This window comes from Gavia stellata, chromosome 1, assembly GCF_030936135.1.
Source record: "Gavia stellata isolate bGavSte3 chromosome 1, bGavSte3.hap2, whole genome shotgun sequence".
In the NCBI taxonomy this organism is placed as follows: domain Eukaryota; kingdom Metazoa; phylum Chordata; class Aves; order Gaviiformes; family Gaviidae; genus Gavia; species Gavia stellata.
Window position 1 is genome coordinate 27,560,186 of NC_082594.1, and position 10,034 is coordinate 27,570,219.

Sequence of the window (10,034 nt, forward strand, 5' to 3'; positions counted from 1 at the left end):
ACCTCACCTGGTCTCATCTTCATGGGCTTCAAACCTGTGTTTTCCACCTTCCATAACTGTATTCAAGCCAGCAAGGTCTGGGTTCTTCTTGGTGAGTAGAGGTAAATAGCAGTGCATGGGTTTGCGGGTGAATTTCTCCCGTGCCCCAGCATGGGAGCAGTGTTGCAATAAAATTGTGATTCCTTGGTGCAGAAAGGGAAGGACTGCAGTATATTGGTTGGAGCACTGAATTAGGAAGAAGGTTTTAACTTTTGGTCTTCTAAGCCTAAGTTCTGTTAGGCTTTTTTACACATTTTATCTTATAATAATTTCATGCAAAATGCATTTTAGAGGGAGGGAGGAAGGGGGCGCAGCTTGGGAATCTTTTTCCCTCCCTGCCCAGTAAAAGTGGCAGATGACAAAGTCTTGCTCCATCTCATGAACAGATAGGCTTCATAATAAGTTTTTACTTCTATCACTTTACAAAAAAAGAAAAAGTTTTTTCTCTGTAAAATTTCCAAGCTCAGCTCTCAGTGTAACTCCATATGAGTTTCAGAAGGATGTTGCGTATTGTATTTCTGAAATTGTTTACCCACTTTATACATAAAAATAATCCATTTCTTTGGAAGTACTGACAAATGGGAACCTTATGGATAACTAGACAAAATTGAGTTGCAGACAAATTTAGCTCTTAGTCACTGTGTGGCAGAGGAAATAAGCTAAATACTTGGACTGGATTGCATTACTGGCTTCTTACAGAAATTAGCTTTTCCTGGGTTCACTAACAATATTTCACTTGCCAACATTCATCTGTAACAGAATTCCTCATGGTGAGACATGAACTCAGTCCTTGTGCTAAAGACGTGACCTCAGGTACCCTACACCATGCAATAGAGGATGGTACAGAGATGCTGAAGCTCACAGTGCTGGGACTCACTCCCCATCTAGAAGCAGGTCAACTAGCTCAGCACAATGTTGCAGCTAAGATGACAAGTGTTGGTGAAAGCCCTCATTAACTCGTGTAAAACTGTGTCAGTGCTGATGTACTGCTCTGGGATCTGGGATATTATCTCCATTATGTCCTAGTAGTGTTTCGGGGACATTTCTACTCTTTCAGTGCTAGTTTCAGCATTACCATGCTGTCTTGTGCAATGTGAAGATGCCTACAGAGACAAGAGACACTCCAAAGAGAGTACAGACACCACAGGTCGGTCTAGTGGAGTTGTTGGCAGCAAGGGAACAGAGGTGACTCTCCACTGCTATCTGCCTGGGTAGTGGCATAGGCGGATCCATTAAAGGGAAAAGGACATCTGCATTGAGATATAATGGCAAACAAATTCTTGCACACCATTCCTATGTTGGGATGTAGTCTTTGATACAGTGAGTGGTTTCATTTTGCAGTGTTCCATTTCTCTGTGCCTAACATGCACAGCACTTGGCACTCATTGCTCAACAACTCCATATTAGAAAATACCATCCACGTCTGTTCCCTCACTAGTCCCCTTGTGTTCCGCCTGCAGACGGCAGAGTTAGCATCCAGCAGGCGTTTCTTGATCGCCAGACACAGAGACTCCAAAAATCAATTAATATTTGGGTCAGATTCTGATCTCTGTTCTGCTGATGTGAACTTGGAATAACTCCCTGGGTTTCAGTGATAGATCCAGCCTTGCACTTTCAGTGACAGAAAGTTTTCTTGGGCTGGATTTCTGGCTGAGACAAATGGGTGTGCCTTCCTTGGACATGAAGAGCTATGAAGTGTGCACTAGACCAAGGGATGGCCATATGACTCTACTGAAATTATACTGCTTTTACACTAGTGTGTCCAGAAAAATGAAGTGGTGTGTTTGTTTTTATTATTCTTTGCTTTGAAAGTCACAGTTCTGGAGTAGATCTCCATTGTGGTTACAGCCACTGAGCAGCTTTTAATTCACTGTCTTAAGTGTGGCTGACTGAGTAGCTAAGGAAACATGGAGCTCCAGATGGGATGCAAGATCTGCTCGAGAAACCAGGAAAGGAACCTGTTCTGAGTTCTGTACTACTTCAAGCAATGTCAGATATCTCTGGGCTACAGGCATTGTGCTGTTGTCCCAGACTGCGATGAAAGAGGGTATGGGATTATTTTTTTTTTCCCTAGGAACTTCTCCTGCTCTTATGGACAAGCAGTGGTTTCCCAGTGTGCATCACTGCATATCAAGAAAAATCCCCGCTCTGTACTTCGCATTGCTGAATGTATTGCTGTTATCTTTACAGATACAAAATGGAATGTGCTGTACATACTTCTCTGTCTGTAAGAGACATTAGCCCAAGAAAAGAGCCATCCATTTGGAGCACTTTTTTCTGACTCTGTTTGACTTCAGGCAAGTCAATTAGAGATTGATTTTCAAAAGGTAACTTGAGCCTTCTTGTGGTTACTAAGATCAACAGGTACAAGTAGTTCAGTGATCCCTGCTATCCATCAAGTACCCTCCATCATTTTGATGTATAAAGGAGAACTTTCCTGGCTAATGGTCATCATGAAGGGGTGATTAATTTGCATCAGTTAACACCTGCTGCCAAAGGAAGTGCAATAGGATCAAGAGAGAAGAACAAACTCTGGGAGTAGCAGACTAGTAAAAATGAAACCCACCCTAAATGATTCTATTTTTGAGATATTTTTCATAAATACTTTCAGAACATTTACAAATTCTGTCTCTGACTTCGTATCATTAAGGACTTTGTTGCACATTGAGAAGCGCTGTGGAAAGAGATCTGGGGGTTTGGGTTGATGGCAAGTTGAATATGAGTCAACAGTGTGCCCTGGCAGCAAAAAGGGCCAACTGAGTCCTGGGGTGCATCAAGCACAGCATAGCTAGCCGGTCAAGGGAGGAGATTGCCCTACTGCACACTGCACTGGTGCAGCCCCACCTCAAGTACTGTGTGCAGTTTTGGGTGCCTCAATATAAGGACATCAAACTATTACAGTGTGTCCCAGAGGGCAACAAAGACGGTGAAAAGTCTTGAGGGCAAGACTTATGGGGAGCGGCTGAGGTCGCTTGCTTTGTTCAGCTTAGAGAAGAGAAGGCTGAGGGGTGACCTCATCTGCACTCTACAACTTCCTCAAGGTGGGCAGCAGAGAGAGAGGTACTGATCTCCTCTCTCTGGTAACCAATGACAGGACATGAGGAAATGGAATGAAGCTGCATCAGGGGAAGTTCAGACTGGACATTAGGAAAAGGTTCTTCACTGAGAGGGTGGTCAGTCACTGGAACAGGCTCCCCAAGGAAGTGGTCACGGTCCCAAGCCTGTCAGAGTTCAAGGCGTGTCTAGATGACGCTTTTAGTCATATGGTTTAGTTTTAGGTAGTCCTGCAAGTAGCAGGGAGTTGGACTCACTGATCCTTGTGGGTCCTTTCCAGCTCAAGATATTCTATGATTCTATGGTTATTGGCACAAAAGAGAGGTGGTGGAATGTGATGGAGGGGTGGGAATAAGAGGTGAAAGCTCCGTAAGGAAGCTGTACCATTGAGTAAAATACACAGGGCATCATACCTTCAGTGAGACAGCACATGTTTGAAAGGGGTGCTCTGCAGCTCTGAGTGAGAAGTATCAGAGGTTGGCATAAAACCCTCCTGGGTTTCGCAGATAACATGTGGCAGAGCACACACCATCACAGCTGGCTCAGCATGAGCTATGATGCTGTGGAAATGCCTCCAGGAGCAGCTGCTCAACCTCTTTGTCTCCTCTTGGGTGAGTGCTGGTAGATAGAAAAAACCAAGAATGATGATTTGGAGCTCTGATATGTTTTGAGCTTTGCCTGAAATTCTTTCTATAAAGCTGCTCTTAGAGGCACTTTTAAATCATAACAAGAAACTTGGTAACAAGGCTGGATGCAGATGCTCCTTTGAGCAGAGCTGGTCTGCAACAGGGTTGCTCCTGCTGCATGTGGCACTTCACACCAGAATGGAAAAGCTGCCCGCTCCTTCCCCTGTAAATCTTCATCTGGTCACTCTGTCTTTGTGCGCATGTCCAGAGAATCATTGTTTTTCATGTGATTTCTTTTTTTCCACTGTTTTTTCAGAGTGTGGCAACACCTGTGCTCATTTAACTTCTTTCATCCAGCACTTCGTTACCTTATGTGCATATTCCTCATTCATACCGGCAAGGAGGGATAGCCCAGTAATCACTGATCATTACTGGCAATTTTCTTCCAGCATCCTAATTATTAATATTCTTCCCATTCACAATAAAAATGCTTAAAAACTTGTAAATGTAGTTTGGATGCTCCTTTTTTGTCTAATATCAGAAGAACAATCCCAGATACCATTAACTGTTGAGATCTTTAGTGACCTTCTTGCTCAAATCACTTTAGTTTTGTAACATTTATCAACATAGATATTTTAAGGATGTGGTTGATCATATTCCTTAGAACTTACTGATTTCACTAATGGGTCTTGTTCTCCTTGATATAAGAATCCATTTTATTCAGTCTTTTCAATGGGACTTAGTGGCTAGAAATCAGATTTTTTTTTTTTTTTTTTCCTAAGGAGGTATTTTTCCCTTTGGTATAGCTTTGAATGGCTCAATATAAAGGTGGATTTTACAGTAATGCATTCAGCTGTGGTTTCTGTGGGACATTAGAGAAATTGTGTGTAACACTGGAAAGGCAGTTGCTACTTCCCTAAATGAAATAAAGAGAAAATCAAGGAAAGAAAGAAAATTTTGCAATACATTTGCTATTCAGTTGCTCTTTAAGTGCATATCAACTTGTCAACTTCACGGGGAGATATGTGCTGATTGGGTTTTCATCTGCTTTACTGCAACAGTGGCTTCTTCCAGGCTTTTATGACTTATTTCTTGAAATCCTATTGTTTTGGAATAAACATTTTAGGAATCCCCTCAGTTAGAAAAAATCTGATGAAAGAAGTGATTTTTTTTTGGAAAATAGTCTGTTCGGGAGCAAAGGGAAGAGCAGCTCAATGCAAGGCAAAGACTCTTGCTTTTATAAAAAAACACACTTGTTTTTCAGATACAGTACAAACCCATCAATTTGTTTTTAACAACTGCATGTGAAAGATACATTTTTGTGACATTTATACACCATATTACATTGTTCTCTAGGGCCACACTCATTACGGCTGGCATAAATTCATTCATAATTGACCTGCAGGAATGAAAAAAAAAAATTGGAGTGTTTCTGAGCAGTCCAGCAGCACTCAGCTCTGCAGCTACATCCTGCTGAAGTCAGGGGTTCAATTGGCAGGGTTCAGTTGTGGGGACTGATATTTCCATCTCATCATCACCATATTAATTCATTTCACTGTGAGTAGCAGTGCATAGAAGCCAAGCTAACTAATGAGGATCAGGGGATTAAAAGGAAAACTGAGGTTAGGAATGGAGAAATAATTTTAACATGCTTTAGATTGATTAATCCTGGTTCCCTACAACTCAGTCTCAACTGATTATTTAAATAGACCTCAAGGATTTATTAGCCCCTTTTCAAGTTATTCTGGTTTCTGTCCAGTTTCAATCTGAGAGGACAAAGAGAGCAAAACAACTTCTCCTGTCTCAAAGAGGCAGCATATCAGTAATCTTTTCTTCCTTATTTTTCTATGCAAAATACATCCCATATATGCTAGATGTTTAATAACTTAATGGGAAACTGTTAAGTCTTGCTTTGGTTTTGGATGCATTTCAATGATTCACATAAGACCACAGATGACACCTACTTGAAGAAACCAAGGTTTGTGTATCCCAAAGAACTCTCAGACCTTTTGCTTCTGTTCAAGGAACATCAGCTGTTATGAGAACATCTGCATTATTCTTGTGCCAAGGGTTTTGGCTTAGCAGGCGCAACATGAGAAATGTTATCCCTGTCGTCTCCCATGATGTCCTCTTCCCGGAAGGCTGAACCTGCTCAGGCCTTGGACAGAAGATCCTCAAGGGACACACTGCAGACAGTGACATGGATGTTTCAACTCTTCCAAAAATTAACCCCTTCCTACTATAGGAAGACTGGTGCTTTTAGCTTATATGCATAAGATAGGAGAATGTTGAGAATGGCAGTAAATCATGGCACTGACCACCATGTGCACTCCTGCTAGGACAACTGATGTGAAGAGAGGGCTTCAGTTCAAACTCCTGTCTGGAAGCACAGGACCTCAACACAGGCTGTAGATACGCAGCACACCTTGGACACAGTTTGAATTCTTTCTGCCCCATCTCCACGTGGGAGCTACGGGAGTGCTCCTGCTAGCAGGGAGCACAGGCTGCCTGTGGGTGATGGGGCTGGGTGGCTTAAGCATCCCCTTGAACCTGTGCTTTGCTATTGCAGGTCTCAGGAGCAGCATTCATTCAAGATACCATCATGCTGTCCACAGTTACTTACGTTTTAGTCAAATTTTTATGTAGATCAGTGATCTATTGCCTGGCACAACAGAGTTTCTGGTTACTTTAAAAGGCTGCTGCTACTTTCTCATATCCAGCACTGAAACTGGGTGGAACTGCTACTGCACTTCAGCCCACAATGGATGAGGGATAAGGGAAACCGATGGTTTTAATCAAAAAGGATTTTTTTTAGGTTAGTTTGTGAACGAAGCGCATTGACTAATAAATAATATTTAACAGTGTAGAGCTTGCAAAGCATGCTGATACCACACATGTTATTTTTTTCTCATGATATTGAAAAAAATATATAAAGATATAAGATAAATATGTAAATATAAAATATAAAATATATAAAGATATAAGATAAATATATAAAGATACATATCTGATTTCTTGACCTTCAAAACATTAGCAGGTGCTAATATTTTGGATCATGAGATGCAAAGCTATTATTTAAAACTTTCTCTCTGATGGGTGAGAGTAACACAGCAGGTGTTGATACCTATCTACCAGCTGAGGTGCAACAGGGGCGCCCATAGTAAATTGGTATAAGGAAGAAAGTTGGCCAAACAACTGTTGCTCGAGGTACAATGTATAGTCGTCATCACGGCAAAAGCTTATCATCTTCACTAATAAAGGCAGGAAATTTATAAACCATGACTCCCAGGTGAAACTTAGCTACATATGGAAAAATTCAGTGAGCTCAAGGTGAAGAAAGTCTGCAAGCAGACAGTCCAGTGGGAGTATGTATCAATGAGCAGACATCTGCAATGACTGGTGAGGTGGAAGAAAAACCCTTTCATCAATCAGGAGAAGAGGTACCTCAGAGAGATATCCAGAGGTTTTTTTTTTCTTTATTTTTAGAAATACTTTGGAAACATCTACTTAAGAAGCCAGGCCAATTAAATATTACAGAACTGAGAATTCACTGGAAAATCAAATGGAAGCAGTGTTGCAGTGTGTTTGCCAAGTGAAGAATGGAAATCGGTGAGGAAAGGTCTGACAAGGAGCAGAGGCACTGAAGGAGACCAGAGAGATGTGTCTGGAACCATTGCACAATGACATCTGAGATCTGAGGCTTAAACTGCAGCAGGGTGTGCCAACTGCTGCTGGATGCTGGGAATGAGATATAATGAGACACTTCATGTCTGGCATGCTCTAACACTGCTGGAGATGAGGTTTGCACATGAACTGTTAGGAGGGGTGACCAGGCTGCTGGACCTGCAGTCATAACAGTTCAAAACCTTGGTTCCTTTGTGGGGGTGAATGCAGACATGTGCAAAGCAATAGGATGGGCTGTGAACAAGTGCCCTGTTGCTGAGGAAACAAACATCGGAAAGAGATTAAAAAAGATATGGGAGGAAGTTTGCCTCTGATGTCTGCAGTCTCACTGCATCGTGACCATACTCCTGGAAAGGTAACATGAGTTAGTGTCAGCTGATATCTATGTGACCATCAAAAAAGAGCAAAAAGGAGGTAGGAAGATTGAGTTCTATATCTTAGTAAGGAAGGATGATTTGGTAGTTAGACTCTATAACCTGTGTCTTGGGAGAGCTGGGTTTGATTTTCTGGTCTGTTAAAGATTTTCTGCATAAGCTGGGGCAAGACATGGCAGTAACATTACATATGTAATTCTTTGTCCTGGGTTTCCCCAGGCCCTGTATGGCGAGCCTAAGATTTAATAAGTGTGTATTGTGCTTCAGTTCATGGTATCTAAATCAGTACAGGGGCTGTGTTGCAGCCTGCCAAATTGTGTTTTCATAACCTGAAATGGAAATTATCCGTTGAAAGTCCTGGGGAGGGGGAGCTGGGAAGTGTGTGAGGTGTGTTTCAGAGTGCAAAATCTGAGGACATTGAAGGACAGGAACAAAATCTGATGTAATGCTGTCCATGTCCCTGGAGTGAACCAGCCCCAGAGCCATACTCAGACTTTGCCTGGGAGAGAGCTAGCTGGAGCACACCGAGACAGAGCCAGGGAGCAAGCTAAAAATACAGCAGTGTGGACAGCAGATGTGAAGTGGCTGAGCTGGCTCCCCAGCCTCTTCTCATTTAGCAGTGCAGGTATCTCACTGCCTTCTGCTGGCTTCCCCATCTGAGCAGTTTTTAACTCACTCCCACAGATGGTATCTGGAGAAAACCCAGCAGAGACAGTGGGGCCATCGAGGACTACAGTAGTGATGCTGGATTCCCGTTTAAATGGCTTTGAAAACTGCAGCATGAAACATTATCAAAAACTGTTACACTGAATAAAAATCTGTAGTGAAATAAAAGTTCAGAGCACAGAGGAGATGGGTTAACTGGTGGGTGAGATAGTATGTCTCTGAGAAGAAGCAGAATGAGGCAGAATTGGGGAAATAAAGGGTTTTAGAAAGACTGTATGGTATTTGGGCTATATTTACAGGTATATCTATCTGTCTTTACTGCTTTAGTGCTGGGATTTAGAATGGGATTTAGGGATTTAGAAATGTGCCTGCTCCATTTGAATCTAATATCCCAAATTATAACTTATATTTTCATTATTTGTTTGAGAATCTGGAAATTGCCCTGGGCTTGATGAAGTGTACCTTCTTCACATGGAGGTTTTTCAAATTTCAGAAATGGTTTTTGCTTGAATTCCAGAGATCCCAAAATAGGATTTCCCATTTTCAAAATTCTCCAGGGAGAATTATTGAGGTACAGCGGTACAGTTGGCTGAGAAATACTGAGGTGCCGTGGTACAGCTGACTGCTGCCTGCCCTGGGACTGTACGCTGCCTGTGCAGGAGTGCAGCAATCTGCTGGGGGAGAGCAAGCAAGACATACCTGACAGGTCTTGTTGAAATGGGACTGTTTCCATCAGATCATGATAAACCAGTGAACTCCACTAAAAAAATGTTCTCTTGGAAACTTCCCAAGGGGAAACACCCATTAGTAATACCATATCAAAAGCATCCCGACCCCACTCAATCATCAGCAATAAGTTGAGTTTGCTGAAGCATGGAAAACATAAAGTTGTTAAAAGATATTTATGAGATACAGTCCTTGAAAAATGCTTTGCAAAGTGAAAGCATGTAAATGTAAAAGGCCCCAGGACTCATAAGATGCTTCTCTCTGCCAAAACATGGTGATGGATGCATGTATTCATGTATCCTCATATATACCTAAAGAATACGGCTATTTTCCTGCTAATTAAATCAGTCAGAGCTTTTGTGGGAACTTGCTGATATAGGTTGTGAGGTCAAGATACTAAGAGCATTAGTACTGACCGATCTTTAGAGCATTTCTTTGACAAACTGGAGTTATGCTATGCTGACTTTTGGACATTGAACAAGCTAGAGAAATGCCAATGTTTCCTTGAGAGAGAAATACTTCTTGCTGTACTCCTCATGACAGGAATAGAAAAACGGCTTTTAAAAAAGAGGTGACTGTATGTGACAGATAACAATGGATATAGGTGATATATACATAAGCAAAAGGAAATTAAAGGCAGGCACCATCTAAGAAAAGCCAGGACTAAAAGCTAGTTAATGAAATGCATGGGAGAGGGAGATATTATGGTTGGTGTAGGTATGTCACATAGATCATAGAATCACAGAATCATTTAGGTTTAAACGACCTTTAAGATCATTGAGTCCAACCAATAAACTAACACTACTAAGTCCACCACTACGCCATGTCCCTAAGCACCACATCTACATATCTTTTAAATACCTCC